At 41.5% G+C, this 24867-nt stretch overlaps 1 protein-coding gene and 1 long non-coding RNA gene across 6 annotated transcripts in view; one reads left to right on the top strand and one right to left on the bottom strand.

Annotated features, from left to right (window-relative positions):
* BACH1 (BTB domain and CNC homolog 1) overlaps positions 1-9605 on the bottom strand; it is a 43053-nt gene extending 33448 nt beyond the window's left edge. Inside the window, exons 1-3 of one of the 3 annotated variants that reach the window (XM_054812566.1) lie at positions 9411-9605; positions 7509-7615; positions 2322-2521 (exon numbers count right to left, since the gene is read on the bottom strand). The gene's annotated coding sequence lies outside the window, so the exon portion shown is untranslated. Of the gene's footprint in view, positions 1-2321; positions 2522-3374; positions 5242-7508; positions 7616-9410 lie in introns of those variants that run through there. The other 2 variants (XM_054812568.1, XM_054812567.1) reach the window with 2 other exon arrangements.
* Positions 9606-11004: 1399 nt separating this feature from the next.
* On the top strand, positions 11005-24848 carry LOC129201387 (uncharacterized). 3 transcript variants are annotated; one of them, XR_008575386.1, is made up of 3 exons: positions 11005-11437; positions 11614-14179; positions 24501-24848. It is a non-coding gene; the product is annotated as an uncharacterized LOC129201387 (long non-coding RNA). The 3 variants fall into 3 exon arrangements; XR_008575384.1 differs by having other exon boundaries at positions 24495-24847; XR_008575385.1 differs by having other exon boundaries at positions 11614-12041; positions 24495-24841.
* The last annotated feature ends 19 nt before the right edge of the window (positions 24849-24867 follow it).

Here is a 24867-nt window from a genome sequence, read left to right as displayed (position 1 = left end):
ATGTTTGCATGTAATGACTGACCTTGCATAATTCAGAAACAGATGAAACCATGGGGAAAGACGCTTATGTTTGAAAAGCATGGGGTGTCATTCTTGAAAACATACTTTCATATATTACTTTACCTCTACATGTATTAATAGCCTTTTCTACAGAGTTACTACCATTACAATGGTAATCCTAATGAAATTCTTCTTTTATTTACTTTCAGTGGCAAGCCAGTTAGGAATTACACAAGTAGGAGGTCTGAGGGATCTAGAACTGATTCCACCCCCACCCAGTGAACCAAACAGTTTCATTTTCACGGCAAACTAGAAAGGAACTTTTTAATAGCTTTCTTCAAAAGTCATTATACCAGACTAAAACTGATAACAGACAGGATATGCCTGCTGCTTTAATAATTTGTTTGTTAGCTGAAAAGAGAGTTCTGAATGGGATTATTTTTTTTAAGTGGGGAGTGGCTGCATTTCACAGGCAGTCTTCAGGTTTTTTAAGTCCTTTAGTCTCAGTTTTGTAAGGTGCAGTTTGTTAGTGTTTCTTTAATCAGACGTCTTCATTAGCACCCAAAAATAAAAGCGAGAATCCGAAGCACTGTAAAAGCAGATGTGCAACTATACCCCAAGTAGCAGTTCCAGATCACTTACTCAAGGGTTCCCAGTTGCACGGGGCTCTGCGAATTCATAGTACTTCCTCTGAAAATTGTGCATGCTGATGGAAAAGTCTGAGAAATAAAAGCTGTCTGTTCCTCCATCGACGACATTCAAGAGAGATGTGAACACCTTGTATAGATTTGCAGTCTGTCAGTCTGTTCACTACACCTGCTGCAGGGCTGGCGCATAAATTGGAGCCGTATTCTAAAGTGACACACCTTTCATTTTACTTTGACATGTGCCTGGATCCTTAGGCTCTTTATTGTGGGCTAATACAGCTGAGTAACAGTTGTCTTTTGTAACTGACAATCATGCAAAACAAATAAAGGCAACATCAATAAAGTAAACAATCTACTGTGTTGGCCCTACATGAGATTAGTCAAGCAATACTTTCTCTGAAAGGCCTGCAGCAAACAGGATTATATACAGCCAGGACAAAAATGTTGTGCCTGTGCCGTGCTGGAGCTAATGAAGCAAAGAGGGTGACAAATCAAAAGAGGTGCTGAAAGAGTACGAAGAACAGCAGCAGTGTAAAGGATGGGACCGGTCAAGGAGTGGAAGGTGCAAAAAAAATTTGCTAAATTAAGAGCAAATCTGGATATTCAGTTACTAATTTAAAAATGCATACATTTGTGGTCTTTGCTTGTTCATTTTACACACTGATCTTGTGAACGTTCTCTGAAGGAGGTATGATGCCTTTGAGGTGAGAAGAATCCCTTGTTAGGAGGAAAAATTGCCTCTCCACCCCCTCCTTTCCTTGGGAATTCTTCGATGAATCTCTTCACGTGTATTTCTGCTAGAGGAACAAGTACTTTGCAAATTGAAATAACCCCTCTGACAGTTCTCTTCAGATGTAACACAACCGCTATTCCTGTCTTTATACATAAACTCCTGTATTTTGATTAAGCAAGAAATCATTGGTGGCCCCAGTTTACTTAATACAACTATATTATAATATGAGCACCTGAGATGTTTTTAGTCTCACACAGGATTTGGCAAAATCACACATTGTGGAGAGAGGGTATGGTTGTCTCTGCCATTCATATGAAGAGAGTATTGAGCAAAATTCTGAGGTTTTCAGTTTTGATAGAGGCTAATACAGATTTTCCCGCTCTCACTGTTTGATAACTGCCTTCGTCTCATTAAGAAGGCAGCATTTAATTATTTTTAGTTATTAGTTGGTCAATATATTCCCCAGTACAATCAGAGTTTCATTACGAAATAACATAAGCAATTTGTTGGCAAATAAATTTAAGGATAGCTATTTGATAATGATATCTAAATGGTACCTTCTTGCTTAGGATTTCGGTACTGCCAATTCTTAATGTATTCTGAATCTAAGTTTCTACAGTTGCTCTTTATGTTTTCTATGACTTGTAGTTCTCATGCTCTTCCATGTTTGTAATTCCCAATCCCCTAGTACTCAGATGTGAAGAAAGCAGCTTTAAGACAACTGTTTAGATGGTAAAAATTGAGTTGCAGAAATACAGGATGTTCTCAATGTTTAAGCATAAGCAGAAAACTTAAAATACCTACCACTAGACCAAAAGGTTGTTTGTTGTTGTTTTTTTTTTTCTGGTTTTACAATTAAGATTTTTGTGGGGAAGAGAGGGGAACTGAAGAGAGAAGAAATAAACCAAAACAAAAAGAAATAAAACAAAAGGAGCTCTTACTTTGGCTTGAAGATTGGCTACCAAATCTTGGACCGCACCCACCAAGAAGGGATCTTCATTTCTTGTTCTCTTTCCTAGGGATGATGCAATGCTGACTTCCCACACAATAGGGAATGAAATTATGGCATAATAGCTTGCTTCTCACTCATAGTCAGTCTGAAGAACTGAGTAAGTACTTTCCTCATTGAAATTAGACACAACTGGAGAGAGGAAAAATAAAAAAGTAAGTCCATTTTTTTTTTTCCTGAAAAGGAGAAGTAAAACCAGCAAAAAGGAGATCTGGGAGCTAAGCTGAAAAACAAGGAAGTATGTCTTCCTGCAGATAAACAATGAATGTTTTAAAGATAAAACAATATAAAAACTGATATGGTAAGTGCTCACAGAATTAGTTAGCATGATAACAAATACAATTAGAAGAAAGCAAAGAAAAATGCCCCCTTTTTTGCCATAGATTTTTTTCTCCTACATTGACGACAATAGAATTATAAGTCCCATTATATCAAAAGCTGTTATTTCCCTACAAAGCCTGGCTATAGCTATCTCTTTGCTAGTGTTGTTTACTGCATCTGGCACACTAGATGCACCAAACTCAGCTAGCGGTAGTTTGTGGCTTGATTTCACTGAGCTCTGACTAGTCTATGTGTGGGCAATGGCCCAGAGAGATGAAAGTGGTCTTCATCTCTGGAGGTTAGTTGTGTCGACTACAGGGCACAGCCTAAAATAAGGAATATTTAGGCCATCTTTAATATTGTGTGTGATCTTGTTAATATATTGTGTGTGTCCTGTGCAACCTGCTCTAGGTGATCCTGCTGTAGCAGGGGGGTTGGACTAGATGATCTCCAGAGGTCCCTTCCAACCCCTACCGTTCTGTGATTCTGTGAATCTTTTCTGCCCTTGCCCTCTCTTCCTATGCTGAAGCTGGTTTCATACCATGGAACCTTAGCTTATAAATTCTCCAGAGGTAAATTGCAACATAGCCCAACGCTAAAGGTGAGATTCATCTCACCTATCTTCATCAATCTAAAATTTAGCTGTCTAGTCTAAGCTACTTACCTAGGCTCCCATGCAGTCAATGGAACTAGATAGGCATCTCCATGGGGTAATTTTTGCCTTCCTATGGTAGGTGTATGAGACAGGTGTGATGAAACTCCTTTTGGAGATGCCTGTGTCATGCCTTTGTCTGTGGCGGGAAGGTGGATAACTGGGTTAGGCTGGAGGCATAACTCTCGGAGGACCACGCGTTAATTGAACCTGTGCCTGTGTACTGCTGCAAGATGCTGGGATCAGAATCCTCTAGAGGAAAAGCATCGTGGAGTCATTGAGAAAAATAGGTGCTAAAGGCCCATCTTCCTTTCATCATGAAATGTCCATTTTTTTCTGGCTGAGCAGGACGCTTATCTCAGAGTGAGAAGAGGGTTTTTGTCTGAGGCCCCCTACCTAAACTGCAATGGACCGATTAGGCATATATAATGAGTCCAGCATTTCTGGTTGTAAGCCAAATTAGTGTACAGATCACCACAGTAAAAGACATGTTTTTGTCCTAGGTGCACCAGGTTCACACGCATAGATGGAATGCACCACACGTATGGAGCAGGTCAGGTGCTTTCCTGGAAGCACTGGCCGTAGCGTTGCAAGCAGTAAATTATGTTCACGCATGTGCAGCAATTCCACTATTTCCCCGGAGCAGCAGATTTTCCATGCGTACGTACAGCAGCTGTGTTGCACGTCTGCAAGCCATGCACGCGGTGATGGCAGGTGGAGCGGGAAAAGATCCCAGCTGGGACTGGTCTGTTCTTGCTGGAGCAATTAATTGAGCTTGTGGCCCGCTTCTGGTGTGCTCCTGCACTCGTCGGCACCACGAGCCGTGAGCGGAGTCACCTGGTGGAGAGTGCCACCCTGGCCTCACCAGGCAGAGGCTGAAGGCCCCCTTGTACACACGTCCATGGCAAATATGACTTCTGTAGGCATCATATAGAAGACTAGTCCATTTACGCTCCGGTAAATGAAAACCCAACCACTCCCTCCTGTGAACTTGCAAACACAAACGCTGTTTTTCTTTAATCTATGCTTAAATACCATTTTGTTACTGTAAATCGAGCTGTCAAGGAGCTGCTATGGTATGTGATGTATTTAAGTGGCTGAAACCTCATGGCTGTGTCAATATGTACAAGCTGAAAATCTGACTCTTATTTTAAAATGGTTTTTGAAGTCTTTAAATACGTTCTTTTGGAATTTATTTCCATACTGTCTTTTGCTGTACGTGTGTGGTACTGTTCTAATTCTTAGAAACACACATGCTTATTTTTCATGGTTTCTTGCTTACAAAAGTCTTTTGTTCATTTTGGAAAAGCATACTGTTAATCACAGGAAAATATTTTTAAAAGTTCCCTGTTCATAAAAAAAGAGAAAAAATGCTTTTCATCTAAAAGTTAGTCCTATTCTAGTAAACTGTCTTTCAAAGTGCAATTATAAAAGTGATTATCTTAAATCTAAAGCTAATTTGGTCCAAATTCGTATCAAAGCTTCTTAAAAGGAAAACTGGCCTCTCAGTTAAAACTGATTTGTTTTCAGATACTATTTTTAAAAACAGCAACCTTAAACTAAACAGTAATATTTCAATGGGGGAAAAAACGGGATTTTTTTTTTTTCTTGAAAAGAATGAGAATATTTTTTTTCTTCTGCAAGAAGGGTTATAAACAGTGTGTAAACAATGGCAAAAAGGTGGGAAACAGAATTAGAGGTGTCTAGCTGTGGAAAAGATCTGCTTGGATAGGCTGAGGGAGGTGTACAGGAAGACCGAAGAATGAGAATTGCATCAGGACAGCTAAAAAAGCCCCATCTGGGTACTTAGCTTGAAAGAGGAATACAATTGATGTATTCATGAAAGATGGATTTGCTTTCCTGGAAACTTGGAGTAAAATTGGTAATGGCTGTAATTTTGTCAGACAGCAATGCCTGATCTGAGGGATCTGGGAAAAGACCAAAAATGTTCAGGAGGTGAGGTGAAATTACTGCAGCCAGACTGTCCAGACCAGGCATTATTGTACAGTGGCTCTTTTGAAGCCTGGGAGAAAACCTCGGTGTACGTGGGAAAACCGGTGTCATCCGGGGCTCGATGAGTGTTTGCAGTCTCAAGTCACGCTGTGGGATCGCAGCTGTGTGGGCTTTAGATGAATTAGCTCCCTGCAGCAGAAAACCACTAAACCTGAAACCAGCAGAAGCTTTCAGTCAGACGCAGATCTACAAGCAGATTCATGGAAGCACCGAGGTTCTGAGAAGATGGAGGGAGACCTGGTGAAACACCTCATGCTTGGGGGGCTGAAGATGCGCATTCACAGGACCGCAAACTAAACGCGTAGCAGCCCCCGCCGTTTCCGTGTGCCCTTCTCCTGTGAAAGGGTCATGCTGGGGAAGAAAGTCATCTCTTTAGAAAACGGCCTTTGCGGTGCTAGGGAAAGAAGAGCCCATCTGTTTTCTTTAATGTATAATATAGTCTCCTGAATTAGCAAGTTGGGATGGCCCCTCTGCACACCCTTAGTTGAGGAGGACTAAGAGCTGGTAGTGTGTTATTCCCACGTTTGCCTGGTTCGGGGCTCTGCTCTTGCTTTCGCTCTAAACTGCTCTGAGCAGTCTGCTCGTTGGTGCTACGTTATCGGGGCTATCTGGAGTACTGGTTTGTTGTTCTGCTCATAAAATACAACACCCTCCGTCCCCCAGATGAAAACCCAGGGAACGTTCATTATATCCATGGAAGGAGGTACCCTGAGTGTTCTTAATTGACAAAAGTATTTGTGGGTGAGCCCCTTGAAAGCAGGAAAGAAGTGGCTTTTCTTTCACAGACATGCAGATTCATAAATCTCTGCAATACTTGAAATGTTGAAACTTTGGACCTATTCCCTAAGAACTGTAGTCATACCCCTGAGAGGAGAAGGATGTTGAGTCATAGTGAAGAAGGGAAAGAAAAGCTGAATGTTTTTTCTATTACAATCATCACAGAGGTCGGACGCAACCAAGACAGACAGATGAACAACAAAAACACTGGTTAAGTGATTCAAACGGTTAGGTTTTCTGGCATTAGACAGAAATGTTTCAAGCACTCTGAAAGAAAAGATGGAAATGAGTTGTTATTCCAGTATATCCAAGCATATTTGTCTTTTGAGTCTAATGCCTGAAGAAGGATTAATTTTAAAATGTTTTGGTAGAAAGCTTCTGAAGAACTTACACTTAGGCTATAGTCTTAAGGCTATTGTAAATATACCAGGATCAGAACAGTGAACAATGAAATTGCATTTGCTTTTGGAGATGTCTGACAGTGGCAGAAAGAAGAGAGAACATGATTTCTTACAGCATGGTATAACTTTTTTTTTTAAGTACCTAATTAAGCTACTCTTTAGCTTAAATAAGTTCTTTATGATCACCCAGCTTGCTATTGCTACACAGGATGATTGCAAAAGTGAATGATGTGTGTGAAGATCTGACTAAAACTGGAAAGCATACCAACATTAGGAAAGAATACCATACACTCAAATACTTGGCTAGGTTTTAATTTCACAGCATAAGGTTTTTATTGTAACCTACTGCCTCTGTATTGATCACGCAATGACTTGCCAGGAAGACGGTTTGAATATTCGACATATTAACTCTACCGTTACAGCTTTCTGAAAAGGGGATTTATTTTTCTGAGGTTGTAAATTTTCCCGTTTGTCATAACAGAGGAAAAATTGATTCAGTGCCTGCTTCTGTTTAGAGCTGCGCGTTAAATGCCCCACAACAGAAGCTGTTCAGTTTCTGGGACTCATTACCAAGTTGGAGTCTCAATTGAGAAACCGGAGTGATTACTGGTTTGTTTGTCACTGCGGTGATCCTGCAAGAGGAGGGAGCCAATCTTCACCCACCTGCTGCGTCTATCTGGATTTCCTCCTGTTCTCAAGCGACTGGCCAGTCAGCTCATCGTGCTTTTGGGTGTGACTGCAAGCCGTGATGAGTCACGGTTTAAGTGCACAACTCATACCGAAAGGAAAATGAGGCCAATTTTAACTCTACTTTTGTTTTTATCCCCAGCTTAGTTCTGTGAAAGTCACAAAGAGCCCAAAACTGCTACACACAGCAAAAGGTAACCCAGTGCAAATAAGACTCTGAAGGTGGTATTACCATCACCATGCAAAAAAAAAAAAGAGAGAAATATACCTGCAATTCTCTGTACCGGGTCTGACTGTGATGGAGTCTCTTCTCAGAACCAGAGCATTCGATGATGCACAAACTAGTGGTCATCACTTGTCAGAGCATGAAAGTTGCTGAAAACAGCAAGTTGACAATTGGGAAGTGTACTTGCAAATCTGGAACTTGTTATAGAAATGATGGAACTGATTATATAGCGTTATTGCCTGATAATTTGGTTCTTTGTTAATTTTTTGTCTTACGAGATATTTCCTGGGACACGATAGTCGGACAGTTTCCTACTGTTCCTGATTTCCTCTCCCTTCTTTGGACAGCTGACAATCCACACCTGTGGAGACTGCTTCTACTAGCACTGGAGGAGACTCACAACCTTTTTTTAGAAACCTTTGGGAGCTGGGTTTCTCACAGTGCTAGATAGGAGCTTCTTGAAACCACTTTCAAAGTTTATCTCAGGAGCACACTCTTTCTCTTCCCCTTTCCCTTCACAGAATCACAGAGTGGTTGAGGTTGGAAGGCACCTCTGGAGGCCATCTGGGCCAACCCTCCTTCTCAAGCAGGTTGCCCAGGACCATGTCCAGATGGCTGTTGAGTATCTCCAGAGAAGGAGACTCCACAACCTCCCTGGGCAACCTGTGCCAGTGCTTGGTCACCGACACCGTGAGAAGGTGTTTCCTGATGTTCAGATGGAGCCTCCTGTGTTCCAGTTTGTGCCCGTTGCCTGTCACTGAATACCACTGAAAAGAGCCTGTCTCCATCATCTTTACACCCTCCCTTCAGATATTTGTCCTCATTGATGAGATGCCCCCTCAGCCTTCCCTTGATGGGGATGAAGTACTAAAGGAGGGCTGAAATAGGCCAAGCTGCCTAGTCAGGGACTAAGCTGACATACCTACTCAGCAAAAACCTCTGGTGCTGTTCTTGCTACTGTCGAATGATTACAACACTTTGTGAGACTTGCATTTTCTCAGGCAAACGTGTAAATGTTGCACTTAATGACAGTGCAGGTCTTGGGTGTTTGTTGGAGCCTGGATGCTGTTCCAGCCAGAGCTTACCTGGCCCGGGAGCTTTTCAAACACTCTGAAAAACACCTGAAAAAGTCAGTGAAGACTTCTTTAGATATTCTGGGCCACTCAGCAGCCTACTGTTAGTTTATACCTTGTGCCAGGTTCAATATCCAAACTGGACAAATGTATCTGAGGCTTGAGTGTAGTCATGAAAAGCAGCCTGTGAGTATGTTGGTGACAGTTCCTATTGCATATTCTGTATCTTTCCTGAAATGAGCCCCTATCTCGTTTGCAGAGCTCACATAGGGTCTTCACTCCCCAAAAGAGTCCAGTTGGGTTACATGTTGGCTGCTTTACCTCTTAACAAGCATTCGGAGGGGTGAGGAAGAGGAGGGAAGGCGGAGGGAGGGAGGGGCTGCCGCTCTACCAGAAGGGTGGGAGAGAATCAAATTCCTGTGGGTACTTCTTTGCACACAGGCTTATTTCCTGATAAGGAGAATCGCAAACATGACCTTGAATTCCCTGTAAGGTGTTTTCCGACTGTTGTTTAGCTTAGGAGGTTAATTTTCTCATATTATTTCGTACGCCACGATGATTTCTTTTCTCCTGTACAAAATCCTCGTCTTTTTGTCTGTCTAGCAAACTCTGGCTGTATTGCCTCAAAGACTATCAGAGTACCTAGCAGATTGTTCTAGAACTATCAGAGTACATAGCAGATTGTTCTAGAACTTTGTGCAAGGCCGTTGTCTCCTCCATAGGAGGTCAAGACCCTGCAGCCTTTCTAAGGGATGTGACCATTTATAGGATCTCCAGAGCAGTATCTTCTCTACCTGCTTCTGCCACGCACGCTGCTACTATTGGGGCTTCAAGAGGGAGCCCTCGGCAGAGCGGTCTCCCGTTGACTTACCTCTCACAACACCGAGGGTCAGTTTAGGGTTCGTGAGTTGCTCACAGGAGCAACGTCCTCCAGGGTGTGTTGTACCTGTGCATATTATCTACTTCTCCTCGTGTCCCTCCACCTGAGAGCAGGTTGGAAAATTTGGGATTCTGGGATTCAGGTGGAGTTTTGCAAGTCACGGTCAACCTGTTTACATCTCTATATGCAGCAACTGCAGAGCAGAGTCATGTTTGGTCCTGATAAGATATAAACCTTCAGCCGTGAGTGCTCGTTTGCATGCCTTCCTGCCAAGTTACTGCCTAAGAAAATGCAAATACCTTCTACTTTATGACAAATGCCGTAAATCAGAAATTGTGGTAATTATCTCACATGAAGTCCCAAGAAAGAACAAAATACCGATGTTCTAGTTAAATGCTTATGAATCACTACCCGGTAAAAAATGACACCACCTGTCACATTTCACGTATGGGCTCAGAAAATGGGGAGAACGTACTGAACTGAGGCAGCTAGTGGCTGCGTGCTGCAGCGGTTATTTTATGACACCACGAGATGCTGCACATTCCTTTCAGGCAGAGAAATGTAGCAGAAGGTGCACAGCTGACACAGTGCTAGGAGAAAAAAATCTCAAAATGATAGTTTAAGTAACAAAAGCATGCGCTTTTTTTCTTTTTGCATGCAGAGAGTAGAAAATTTAGATGTCTTTCTCTATGAACTTAATTAAATACATGCAGAAATTGCATGTAGATACGCAGGAGTGACTATTGCCTTATTAACAGATTGTAAGGCGTAGGTAAGAATGAACAATCCAGGGGCTTTTTTAACAATGTTTCTGGAACAAAGCAATAAATGAAACAGAAGCATTCAGGAACACGAATGAGCTGTCACTCCAGCTGGGAACGTAGGCTTTGGCGTGGGCATTTATAGCCTACGTAAGTAATGTTTATGCAAAATTACACAACTCTAGGGTTGTGTGCTAAATATACTCCAAAGAGAGAGTAAAATGGAATATAGTATACACTGAGTCCCTCATCTGCTAAGCCATGTAACAGAGTACATCTCAATAAGCAGAGGAGTAGTCCCACTAAGATCTGAATGAGCAAGGCTTTAAAAATCTATTCAAAACATACCCTGTTCTGTTGCATATCAGGAATATCAGAGATATATTTTTTTTCCTCCATCATTTTATTTGTGTTATTTTAATACTGCTTGGCAGTTTCATTGGTGGCACGGTATGATTTAGAAGACTGAAATGATGTAGCGGAACGGGTCGGAACACCGACTGTACAAAACAAGAAAGAGCAGATATTTTGTATAAGTTTTGGGAAAATGCTGTTGTGTAATAATCAATAATAACCAATGTTACTGTCTTTGGAAAATTAGTTTTTTCCCCAGCTGGTCCTTATTATGAGGCTTCTAAACCCATTTGTCGAAGTTCATTCAGATCAGCCGAAATGCGAACTGATATATGAATAAAACACATTTTGAGGTTCTACCAGTTCTGTCTGTCATTGTGCAAATCTTGTCACTTTGACCGAGAGAGGTCATGTGTCAGCAGAGTCATGTTTATTTGGATTAGTGGCTGTTCTTCTACCAACAAGAAATTGTAACTGCTTTTATGTTGTTGGCAATTGTATTTGTAAGGGTGTGATGACTAAGCTTCACATGTTTCTATTAATACAAAGTTGGCTGTCATTGATATCAATACTTGCTGTTGCATAAAGTGAGAAATACTTTCGATAACCACTTAAAAATGGGTAGGAACTTCTCAAATACACACTGCAGTATAGATTTGGTTTTAATAGTTCTCAGTGGTTCAGTGCCAAGGAAGCCTCATTTCTGTCAGGGCATGAACAGCTTGCTTGTTTTTTCATTATTTGCCAATCGCAGTGGAAATGATGCAGCACAAAAAACTGCTGACTGAAGAGTCAGTTGTATTTTCTAGGTACTTTCTGGTTTTGAAATAACACTATAGATTATCACAAGTGGTGCAGTTGTTTGAATTCAACTTCTGCCAACTTTTTACACTGCTGACGCTGGTAAGAATAGAGAAATCTACCTTAGAAACGACTTCTTTAGTCATATCTTGTTATTTTCAATATTGGCTATAAAATGATGTTTCAATTAAATGTCTCATTTATCTTCTTTGTCATGACATTCCTTCAATGGCATTGTATCTTAACGGTTATGTAAAGAATAATATTGTGTATTGTAGAGGAGCCATCCACTGCTGCAGGCAGCCATGATTTACCAGAACAGGGGAACAACCAGAAGGACGTGAATTAACGTGCGCTGGAGCAAGGTGACACAACTCCACCGGTACTATAAATCGGCATACCCCCATGAACAATAATAAAGATGGTGAGTCTCTCAATCAAGAACGACAGCATTTTCACCAGATGAGGCCTGGGATGGGGCGCTCTGACAAGCAAAGCACGATCCTACAGTGCCCTTAGGCATAATCTGAAAGCAAGTGCCCCCCACCCACCCTGGAGAGCCGAGCAGACTCACACCCCGGGAACTTTCCAGTGGTTCGCACAGCCCAGCCTCGAGGGGATCCGCCGGGCTCCGTGTCTGTCCTCGGAAGGGTCACCATATTACCTGGGGTCTATGCACCCATCTGCACTTCTACCCTACATTTAGGTAGGACATTCAGCTTATGCCTAAATAATTAGCAAAGACATTAACAAAAGCTTGCGTTGGAAAATTAAAGAACAACATTTTATTTGCAAGCATTGCTCTTCAGTGATTCTTGTGAGGAGCTAGAAGATGTAAAATATTGACCGGAGAAAAAGGAAAAGGAGGCAACTTCTCAAATCAAATAGCTAGTGTTTTAAACGTACTGCATTTTGTATAGCAGTTAAAACAGCAGCTGTGAGCTGGTGAAATAGTATAACTGCAAATACTGGACTGTGGGATGAGTTTGGAAATATATCTAGGTATATCTAGGTGTAAAAAATATACCTGGTTATCTAAAACCAAGGTCCACTTACATCCAAAATGTTAAACCAAGCAATATGTTCCTTGCTTCTCCTTCTGAACATGGCTCGGTTTACTCCATGCTTCCCTCTTTGACCTGAGCACCCTCTCAGTGCCTCCAGTTGATGGGGACACTGTCTTCAAAGCTGACAAGGCTTTCCATTTCCTTCCTCTGAGCATTTTTTGATTGATTTTTGTAGAAATTACTAAAAAGTCACGGATAACAAAACTGCCATCACCAGTTTTCATTAGTTCTTCTCATCTCCTTCTATTCATTAGTTCTCCAGACATTAGCCTGTTTCTGTTGATCAATTATTCTCCTGAACACATCACAAGGATTTTATTTTAATCCATGTGCATTATTTTACGCTTGTAATTGACAGGTTATAAGAATAGGTAGCAGGCCATTAAAAATGTGAAAATTAGCACGGATTAAACTGAGCTGTTTCAGATGCTGTCAAGGTTTCAAACAGCAAAATACAACATACTGCCAACTATGCTAGCTAACTTCCAGGTCCAATATGTACTCGATTCATTGGCTAGATGGCCACCATAGTTGAGCAAATATTATGGGAGATATATATATATATATATATATAAAAAAATGAAGCTTCATCCAGAGGAAAAAAATGGTATTTAGGTTGATAATGCCCTGGAAAATCCTTACAGTGAAAGCATAAAATGTAACTGCTGAAGGCATGAAGTAGTTAACAAAAAACTCCTCTGGAAAACAAATTAGAAGTGCTGAGAAAAGTTGTATTGTTGCCTGTTGAATTTAAACTCATCCTGCTTATAGAAATGTTAAAGTACAAAATATGTTTATGTTACCAGATAAAGGCAGGAAACAAATTTCTAGGAAAATGGGTTCCAGGCAGGAAAGGTGCCTCCAGACTATCAGTGCCAAAGCAGACATACTAGAGATAGACTCCTCTCCCTACCCTACAGGTGGTGAGGGAGAAATAAGCTTATTCTGGGGAGAAAAGTTGTTCCTGTTGGTTAAGAGAGGGAAAAAAAAGAAAGAAAAAAAAGGAAAAAAAATGAAAAAAGAAGTAAAGAAGGGGCTGAAAAGAGCATTGAGGAAAAATAAATCAACTGGTCAGTAAGAGATTAGAAAGCAGAATAATTATGAAACAAGTAGTTTATTGCTAGAGACTCCTCAGGGGAAAGTGCCCATCAAGAAAGTGAATTGAAAGTTAATATAGACAGTGATTATGTTGCTACCAATAAATTCCACTTTTTAAATAAAGTTTTGGTGTGGATATTAAATTAAAATTTCTATAGAAACAGCCATCTGACAGCAGGTTGGAGCAGTTCTGATGAGAACCACAATGAAATGGTTCGATTCACAAAAGAAAATGAGGAACAAACGTTCTAGCAGAAAGAACAGATAACAGAAAAGTTCAGTCCTGAGACTGTTTATAAACAGCAGTAAAATTAAACATTTCAGCTTTATCAAAATGGACTGTTGGTTTATACCAACAATGCATGAATAAACTGCACATGGAATTTCCAGAAATAATTAGGCAGAAGGAAGGATGAAATCGGAGCTGACTTCACAGAGTGCGTAGCCCAGCTTTAAAGAAAATTAGTAACAAGATCCAGGAAGGAATCACCTGGAATAGCAACTGAAAAAAATAGCAACTCAGAGCAGCTTGTCAGCTGTTCAGAGTGAATGTACGTAATGGGCTGCAGATGGGGGCACGGCAAAGGATGCTGGGGAGCGCCGGGGGGATGCATCCCTCTCCCCTCCCCAGCGGGTGTGGTCCTGCTTGGGGTCCCCAGGAGTTCCTGCAGCAGCGGAGGTGAGTCAGCAGATGCGTTGTGGGTTTTTAGGTCCTACAGAATGACTCTGGGGAAGAGGGTGGTAAGAAATCACGGCGTGTTTTCCTCTCCCTGTCCTCTGGACATGAAGGAAACAGTACAAAATGGTTTTCCAAGGAAGCCCCAAAAGACCCGTGTACACTGTCAGAAGGTTTACGGTGTATATTGATCTTCTTCCCAGATCTTTATTGCTCTGCTAAGATAAAATAAAAAGTCTACTCTTAAGCTGAGACATCATCAAAACCCTCTGAAGGTCAAAGAGTGCAGATGAGCACACTTGTTTGCAGGATGTATTTCCTGTATTTCTTAGCTCAAATCGCCAAGTAATTTCTTCTTTCAGCCTATTAAAAAAGCAGTCTCCTACCACCGGTCAGCTGTCTGTTTCCAGATTTCCATTTATTGGGCTTCAGACCAGAAGCAGTAGAGAGACAGCATTTCTTTGGGGGTTTTTGTTATGGTTTTCTTTCACAGATTACGTAAGTACCAAATGATCTTGTTCCACTTTGAAGAAGCTTCAGGCTGAAGCCTGAAAAAGCTCAAGTTCTTCTTGAATATAGTTGTCCATACAGTACAGACAACTGTCCATTTGTCCAATGAGATCTCATACATCTTCATTGCAGCACCACAGTAATATTTTTAGAACTGTTTTTTAACAGGAATATCTCCATTGTATTTTCCACCTAATTTTCCATTGTATCTCCTCTTACTGTCGAGTGCTCCAGAGCCTCTGTGGAGCTGTGGGAGCATTTGCTCTGCAGGTTTGAAGTCTTTTTGGCTTCTTCTTTGACACCCGATGGTGCCTCTGGAGCCCTGGTGACAAGTGGCCATGTTTTCCGTCCTCTGAAGACCTCTCTGCCTTCTACCAGTTACATGAAGAGCAACAGGCAGGGTCAGATGGGCAAGGTGTGGAGCAGACCCTTTTGCTCCACCTTCCCCTGCAAAAGTCTGAGGTGGCTCCATGAGGAAGGGAAGTCACGCAAACCTGCCGTACTCTATGTGGCACGCAGTGGGGCTACACATCACACCCCTAAATTCAAGACAGCAATGACTGTAGCTGCGCAGACACACCATGAGGATTTCAGGTTCCCTTTCACGTGTGCTCAGGTTGCACCCACACCATACCCACCTCTGTGTGGCTGGCAGAATAGGTCGTTGATATGCATTTGGTTGCTATGAGGGGATTTTCAAGTGAAGACAGAAAAATTTGGTGCTGGTGCTGCTCAGAATCCCATTTTTAGGTACTTTTTATGTCCATGTAGCATGACTCAGTGTACCAGGAGTCTTATTCAGCGTCTTAACAGCATTCCCAGAAGGGTAATATTAAGTGCAGAGAGCCAAGTTTTAAGTGAATGAAGGGCTCTTTTATTGTATAAAAGGCGCAAGATGCAGTAAGGAAGAGGCCCATGGAGACGCAGCTGGTGGGTGTCTGGACCTTAAGTTCCCTACACAATCAGTGGAAAAGTAAAAGACGTCTATAGGAGGCACTTACAGTCTGAACAAACGCCTGCTCCCTGCTCTTGACTCATTTCTCAGAATAGCATCGCCCCCAGATAACAGGCAATCTGAATTGCTCGCTTCTTTTTTGAACCGGAGCACTTTCTGCATTGTCCAAGTCCTTGTCAGATGTCAGAGGAGATCTTCATACAGTCTAGATTTTCAAAGGTGAAGTCTGGCTTGCTGTGATGTGTCAATTTTGATTTATTTCAAAAATAAGATATTCAGAAAGCCGTATTTCCCAGTCCCTGAGAATGAAGCCCTGAAAGACTCCTGCATGCTGCTTACCCAAACACTACTTAGTTTTGATAACTTAAGTGAGCAATCTAAGCCCACTGTGGACTACTCCTCTTCTTCTAACCTCATCATCCTTTAGCTGGCATTGACTCTTGTAACTAAAAGGGTATTTTGAAATGTATTTAATAAATAATTAAATGGGGCTGGAAGATTTTCTTTATTTTTAAATAAAAGTCCTCAATAAGGCTCCAGTAAAGCTGAGGCTAGCTGAAGATGATGTGTTTCATAAATCCTCTGCTTGCTTCAGACAGATATTAAGTAATTCCTACTCTTTAAATAGGAAAGTGCATCATCAGACAAAAAGCTCCAAATGCTTAAGATCATACTGAAATAGTAATTTTGTTTGTTCAGCTGTACATATCATGATAGGTCTGAGCTCACCGCCTATCTGTCTTACAAAGGGACTCTAAGTTCCTTATCTTTTGTAAGCATGTGCTTTAATACTCCTGACTAGATAAAAAAGAAGAAAAGAAAAAAAGAAAGGAGAAAAGAAAGGGAAAAGCAAAAAGAAAGGAAAAGGAAAATGGTAGAAGGAAAAAGGGAAAAGGAAAAAAGGAAAAGGAGAAAAGGAAGAGGAAAAGAGGAAAAAGAAAAGGAAAAAAGGAAAAAGAAGGGAAGGGAGAGAGAAAAAGAAGGAAAAGCTTTGGTTTTGATTAGTAGTGATTAGTGATGGTAACACAAATCAGAAAAGTAGCAATGGGTTCTAGCCAAATTTAAAAGCAGGGTCTTCTTCCTGGGTCCAGGTGTTTGATCATTTTGTATTTGAACATGACATCTTCCTCCTTCACAATTTACAATGACCAAAAGAAGGGTATTGACAGCATGGGAGAATCAAATTGCGGGATGAAATCACGAGCAAAATTGTCTGTGGTCATATATGCCTGTCTGAAGTATGCATTTGTGGGGAAGAGCAATCTGTATGCTCAATAGTCACAACTCAATCGATGCTCTTGTGTCATGGAGTAAGTTCAGCTAGGAAATATTTTAGCTCTACGTCTCTACTTACCACATGCAAATTGAAACTTTCATATGCTTATTACCCATCCAAATTTGAGCAGGCATTCACGTGGAGGGCAGAGAGCCCACCTTTAACCCAAGCACTCCTCCTCTGCCCAGTTCCTACATCAAAAGCAGAAGAGAGTTTCTCCGAGAAAAGGGTGCCGCAACCACGACTCTGAGAAACATTTTATTTCTCTATCTCATCTTTGAGATCTCCTCTTACTGGAAGAACAGGAAGGAGTGTGTGAAAGGAGAGGAAAGGAGGAATGGGACCTATCTGATGGAGACACCCATGGCATTTTCATCCTAGACCAGTATTTCTGCTAAATTTTTCTAAAGAAAAGAAAAGCAAGAGGAATATTTCTAGAATTCTTTGATGGTATTATGCTGTTACTCTTCTAGTTAAGAGCCATTTCTAGATGTGTTTTATAGTGCTTTGTAAATATTTGACATTTCTTCTGTGTTTGCTTGCTTTTTTTTTAAAAACATATAGTTCCATATAATGACCCTACAGAGCCACTTCATAAGGGTTGGCATGGCTGCAGTGGTGCATGTGGGAACAAATACACTTACAAGGAATGACAAATGAGAATTTTTTCTTCATCACTTTTGACATTTTATGCCAGCGTCTGGCTTGTTTGGCAGCTGCAACTGGACCTAGACCCAGCTCAAGGCGCTGGAGCAAGATGCCTGAGTTTTGTACGCAGCTCACAGCATGAAGGTCCTCCTCGCTGTTAGATGCCGCGAGGACCCGTTTAGCTCATTGACAGCTCAACAGAAAGGCCCTGACGTTGCAGCGTGGTGTTTAAACACTCCAAGCCCCTAATTAAATTCAAATGAACTTTTAACAGTCACGTTTCAAGCTGAGGTGCTGGTCTCTCTGGCCTCAATCCAGCAAAACACTTCAGCCCATGAATAAAACTTTGCTACTGTGAATAGTCCTCCTGGCAAATCAGTGGGAACTACTTGTGGCTTAAAGTTAGGTATGCATTCAAGAGATTTGTTTGATGTGGCCACAGTGCCCCACGGTAAGTGCTGTGTTGAACCAGGGCCTAAATACAGTTTACCTTGTGGTGCCTTCTTGGCGTTGCTGATTACCTACCAGGCAGCCCTTCTCACTTAGATGTGGACGCCTTCATTTCGGAAGCCATGTTAAGCACTTCTAAATGCTGCTTTCTCATGATAAAAATTCAGTGATGATGCCCTTTTGGACAGTAATACAGTGGTAGATTTCCATCAGAGTACTCTCACAGTCAAACTGTGAATTAAAAGTCTCTTGGATAGAAATTACAGGATTAGGAGAATATCATAAACATCTGAAAACACTGCACATACAGTCATACTCAGGAGATACACGGCTATCAAAAACTGCTAGTAAAAATGTTGCCCACTGCCTTTGGTAAAATCCTGCTTGTGTTTTCTTTCGTCTTCATGCCTCACCTTTAAATAGAGTATAACTAGAATTTTGTCTCTTGTCAGGTTTCAGCCAAGTGACAAAACATAAAGCTCTTTTTTATTAATTAAAAGGGAATTCTGAAACAGCTAAAGTAGAAAAGCAAACTTATGAGCATGCTTTTTCTGCTCTTTTTTCTTCCAAAATGTTCTAGGAACCCAAATTTTCCAAAATCATGGCTGTTCAAATAAACTGTAGGGTGTGCAAGAGCCGCCAAATTCATTGCCAGTAAAACAATCCCAATATTCCAGCACAACCACTTTGGGTCATTGAAACTCAAACTGTGGCTGGACTGTTGCCTGTGCGTTAGGGCACTCTTCCGAAGTCTAACACTTCCCGTGCTCAGATTACTTAACCGAAATACAAAGAGAAAAATAGGAAGATAACACTTGTGTTTTCTTTTATGAAAATGTAACTCATGAATACCAGGCTGCATGAGATTTAAGAGATATTAAAATTTGCCAGCAAAAAAGAGATACATTAGTCAGCTGTTCTGTACTGTGTTATTTAAAGTATATTTGATTCTTAGTTGTTGTACCATTAAATAAATAGGTTTTTACATAAAGCGTCTGCAATCAGATAGTACTGGCTAGTATTTTGAAAAAGTCAAGCCATATAGGCCCGGATTTCCAGGCACATAAATCCGACCGAACTCAACAGAAGTACTTCGGACAAATAAAGACATTACGATGTAATTGGTAAGTATTATGAACTCTTTCAGCTTCTCTAGGATGCCAGAACTCATTTAACTTGGATGCTCATGTTAGCTGATGTCCAATGTGTTGTTGCAAACTACACCTTTGTGCAAGTATCTCTAGTATCTGAAAAATATTGGATATCACTCTTTTGGTAGTTTCAGATGTGATCAGATGGTGAGAAATTAGTATACTGTCTTATACCTAGATAATATAAAGAATTAGTAGCTATAACACTTAAATAAACAAAAGTCCACTTGGATAAACATAACTGTATACCCAAAACATTTGCTGAGGTATCTCTATTCGCTTGGTAATGCTAGTGGTAGATGTCACATTACCCACCAGAGGGAGCTCATACAGTCAAACGTGAGGATATCTTACATAGATGTAAACTAATGAGAGCTATTTAAAAGGTTATAAATAGATTTAAGTGCATTTTTAGCAGTTAGTGCATAGCTAGATGTAATTTATATTAGCTGGGAACTGTTACCTGGTTGCTTTTTTTCCTTGAAAGAATACTCCTCTCTTGAAATTCTTTCAAAAATCATTCTTCTTGGTGCAGATAACTTCCTAAGGAGGTACTACTTCCTATGTCAGTAGTGGGCTTTTTTTCCTGATTAGACACACAGCCAGACAGTGAGCTCTAACATTTAGAAGGGTGTTTATATGAGTATATTTGAACGTGCCTCTGTCTTCCATGAATATTAACACTTGCCTCGTATTTTTTTTGTACTGACATTCAATCAGTACACCTATATACTCACGTACTTGCAGAACATGAATACAAAAGGGTCTGACCACGAGACAGTCAAGGTGTTTAGCAGGTAATTTTTTAAATGATGCATTTGCTTTGACTGCTCTTAAAAATTTGGAGCGGTTGACTTATTTCAGCTATCTATGCACAGCAGAGGAATGTGACAAGCAAGAGTCACAGGAACGATCTGGGGAGAGCTCTGCAATGAAATGGCTGTGGAGAAAGTCTGTGGGCATGGGGCAGTCTGGGCTGTGTGCTGAGATGTGTCATATGCTTGTAGGAAAGTCACAAGATGTTGGTGGAAGTTTTTCGATCACAGAACATTACATTGCTGTCCCTTCATGTGAGTAACCGAAGATCTAGTTAATAAAAGCACCAAACTCGTGCAATGAAAGCAGCAAAAGCACATTAGTGGGGATGCATTTATTTCAGTACTAAAGTGCTCTAGCTTCAGTGTAATTTTTTCTATACCTAGGCTATTTATCAAGGCTGTAATTTATTTAGCTTTAATGCAAGTATAGCAGTTGGCATGGTATTGGGCTTGATGATCTTCATGGGTCCTTTCCAACTCAAGATATTCTATGATTCTATCATTAGCAAAATAGAGTCATATACTGATACTGGTTATTCCTCTTTCTATAGACGAACCATCTGCAATGCTGCAAGCATCTTTATCGCAGTATAGCTCCATTGATACCAGACATATTAGACAAAAACATAACCTTAATGAAATATTCCAGTATAAAATGTTTGTGTAGACTAGGCTTGGAAAAGCCCTGGGAAACATCCACGCAAAAGCTTCTCGATGTTGAGCTAAGGACAACAGCCGATACATCCCACTGGTGCAAGCCATAAAAAGCAAGAAAGCAAGCAGTTAAGGCACACAGCTCACTCACCAGTTCCTCTTCCTCACTGTAACTACTTCCTTTCCGTCACAGTTCTCATATCACTTTACTCATTCTGAGCACCCAAGGCACAGTCTGGCATCTGGCCGCACATTTGTTACATCAGCACACACATCCTCATTTCATTTCCCTAATTTCTGTATTAAAATTGAATATAAAATTTGGACAAATAACTAAATCCACAGACGACCTGCTCTCATATTTTCCTAAACAGTTCAAAGAAAGGAAGCATGTCTCACAATCAGCACCTGCTGCCGTATACCAGCACCGAATCACAAAACGTCATACGATTGTAATGGTCGGAAACCATCTCAAGCACACGGCGATCATCGGACCACATCATGAGATCACTAGTCAACTGGATCTGAGCTCTAGAGTGATGCTGCTTGCTCAAGTAGGGGGTACAGATGCATGGGTTGTGGGCGAGGCAGGGGGGATTAAAGGAACTGAGGTTTAGAAGGGGGAACTGATGATTGGCGTGTAGAAAACCTGAGTGACTCATACGCTAAATCTTGTGCTTTCTACAGTTCAAACCACCGGTCTGTGCAGTTTAGAAAGCCTGGGTCGAGGTTAGCAGTAATTTGTGAATGATTGTCCTCTTTCATTCACACGGGTACGAGTAACACATGGCATTCCTTGTCAGGAGCACTGCAGAACCTAGAGGTGACTGGCACAGTCCCAGGCAAGGTAGATTTTTTTTCATTCTTATAAAATAGGCAACTTCCTCAAATTTAAAATGTCAGCTGCACAGTTTTGGTGTCCGTCTGAAGGACCACCTCAATAACTCCAAGTTGAACACTGCAAAACCCAGGGACTCAGTGGAGGAAAGGGTAAGATCGAGGCTGCCCGTCCCACCCCGCCTTGCTTCCCTCCCCCCGAGCGCGCATTGTGGCACCATCGTGCACTCACAGCGTCTGGTCTTGCCCCAGAGAAGCCCAGAAGGACGGACAATGAGGCCAGCTTTTCGGTACTCGTTCAGTAATAGCCCTGGGCCTTCATTGCTGCACACCTTCCAGGCCTGTTGTGAAGACAGTTAATAGTTCCATCATGGGTTTTCCAAGGATGTTCATCACCACGGTATCCGTGTATGTACATGCCAGGACGCTCTGACAGGAGGGAGGAGACCTCAGGGTTGTGGGTGTGCAGGTATGTCTGCGGAAGTAGATCCATGGTCGAGAAAAGTCATGCCAGCACCCAGGCTTTGTCAACTCTCACAGTCTTGCTGGCCAGGGCCAGCGCTCCTCCTGCTATGTCACTGCCTCAACCAAACTTCCTTTCCCTGCCATCCTCTTCTTGGCTCACTGCACATTTCACACTCTCCATGAGAAGAGAGGCAACGCTCCCCCAGACACCCGTCTCCCCCGCTCCTCTAGACACTTCCGTCTTGTGCGTTGAACGAGCAAAAAATTTTACGTAGGGAAAACCACCAGCTGACTCCATGAGTAAGACTGCGACCAGCTCGTTTCTGCAAGGTGGTCTGTGACTGGAGTTCGAGCAGCAACTGCACACGTGCCAGAGCTCCCCAGCCACGCAGGCTGAAAGAAGGCTGAAAACACCTCCCGTGCCCGCTGCGAACGACGCATAGCGCTCACAAAGGCCAAGGTGGCAATAAAGTCTCTGGGGGGAAGTGACACACTTCCAAAGATCATTAATTCACAAAACCAGCCAGAATAAAGATAATCCTGGAAAGGGAGACATTAGGAAAAAAAGACCTGCAGGTCCTTCCAGACTACTCAAGTGTAAAGGCGCCCTGGCCTCTGGCTGTTTCAAGACTGCGTGAGTCATATCCTTGCTAACTGGAATGCCTAAATTGAGCTTGTTCAGCATTTGTTACGATGGAAGGAAGTTAGTTAGTAATAATAGGAAATGGAAAGCACAGGTCTTGTTTTTTTAAACCCGTGTACTTCACTGTTTTCTTAAGTGGTCTAAAGCAAACACATTTGTCATCATAGTGGCATGCTTACTTCTGCTAACCTGAATAACCTGGGTAGTAGCAAGAAATACACCCGATCTGTGTAACAGACCATCCCTACGTAGCTGTATACATTTAGCAGCTTCTGTTGCCATCTGAGCCTTCCACACCCCTTTCCTTGCTTTCTGACCACTGGCAAAGTGCGAGTAGGAGCCTCAGAGCGTGCTGCTGTTTTGCTGACCACGCTGCAGCCATCGCAGGCTGGAGCCAGGAGTTACAGGATTGAACATTTCACTGGCAGCTGAACTTGAAAGCTGAAATTGGCTTCTAAGTTCTTGGGTGAAATATGATGTAAAAACATCTTTGAAATAATTGTATAAAAAGCTTTTTTACGGTGCTACACTTAGAGTGGACCTAGCTAGCAAAACAATTTAAGGTCTCTCCTTAAACAAGAGAAGGGCACAAATCATATTCTCTCTTTGGAAAGCACAGCATAAATATGACAAACAAGTGTTTTCTTTAAAAACTTAATTTCAGCTATTGAGTCAGCAGAGCAACACAGTTCAAAGTAATTAATATCTAGAGAAAAGTTCAGCATGTCAAAATTGGAGATTTATTGAATATGAAAATGTTTATAATTATAAAAAAAATCAAGAGGTGAATGACAGATACAGCAGTTACCTCTCAGAAGGCTGTTCTGGTCATTTTTACTCTTTGGAACATTTGAATGGTTTTCTGGGTTATGTTGACTTTTCTGCATTTTAATTTCACTTGCCTCTTAATATTTTTTTAAAATCTGCCCTCCTGTCTTTGAATCCCATTTCCCTGCTATTTTTTCTTTAAAATTTTGTTTTCATGAGATACTTTTGTCTTCCTTGGTACTTCTATTTCAGTTTTACTCATTTGGACTGTGATGCAACTTCTCTGAGTCACTATTCTCAGGCACATGAGCATCCATGTTGGCAGGCAAATACATTGATACAAAGCACTTATTTTTTTACTTTCACCGTAACTAAAAATAGGAGGGAAAAGTTGATTGCAAATAGCCACAGTCCAGATTAAATACAGATCTCTGACTTCAATTAGTTTGGGATGTTTTATGTTCCACATTTAGCCAGGCTGGTAGCTGGACCGCACCACAAATTTGGTATCTGTATACCTGTAAAAATGTTTCCTGAAGTCTTCCATACTGGTCAGTGTCTATAGGTTAGTAAAGTCACATTCCCTGGCTGCTCTCAAATTGCTGTGTTTTTAAGCAAATGATGCCCACCTTCCCTTCTTTACATGACTTTGCTTCTCCCTCAGGTTTTTCTCAAAGAGTGTGATCTGATATTATTCTGACATCTAAAACATAATGGCTGCACTTAAATAGAAAATTTCAAGGTGAACAAAGTTATCTGTAAGTAAAGTTCTGCTGTCTGATCCATCTGCATCCAAAGCCAGTCTGTTTATGAAATAATGTTATGTACTTTGTGCAGTTTTCAATGAATTCACGGATGTCACCAGACTGGCTGACGTTTTCAAAGCTAGATGGAAAAATCTCTGACTAAAATGACAAATTAATTTTGAAAATAAGAATCCTCTTGTTCAAAACACATAAATACAGGAAAAATACTACACCCCAGTGTAGATTCTGCAGTGTCCTCTGCTCAAAGCAAAGCCCTGAAGTCTGTACAGGGTGTTTCCCCTCAGTGCAAAACTCAGACGAGGCTTCTCCAGCATTCGCAGGCTTGACATCCCAAGTGGTTTTTATTCTTTTTTTTTTTCTCTTCAACTTTCACAAGATACAGTGAAAACTGGACCCTCAGATAACAACGAAAGAGGAATAAATACAGCGTCATTCTGCCCGCGGAGCATCCCAGCAGAAGAGCACATGCCTCAGAGCGGTGATTTCCCCTTGTGCCTCTGCACTGGCCAGGGTAAGGTAGGAAGCAGTGGAGACAAGGCTGTCCTCTCCCGCTGCCGCCTCATACGCTCCTACTGACATGTCGGGTGCTTGCAGTGATGCAGAGCCTGTTTTCATGCCTGTGTTGCAGGGAATACTGTAGGTCGTTAGCACAGAGAAATAAAGGACAGCTTGTATTTTTTCTGTCCCCTTTGCTGCTGGAATTGCTGGGGAACATTTTGGTGCCAAAAGATTTCCCCAGGAATTGCTCT

This window comes from Grus americana, chromosome 1, assembly GCF_028858705.1.
Source record: "Grus americana isolate bGruAme1 chromosome 1, bGruAme1.mat, whole genome shotgun sequence".
Taxonomy (NCBI): Eukaryota; Metazoa; Chordata; class Aves; order Gruiformes; family Gruidae; genus Grus; species Grus americana.
The sequence above is the reverse complement of the archived record's forward strand: the minus strand, read 5'-3'. Positions and strand labels throughout refer to the sequence as shown.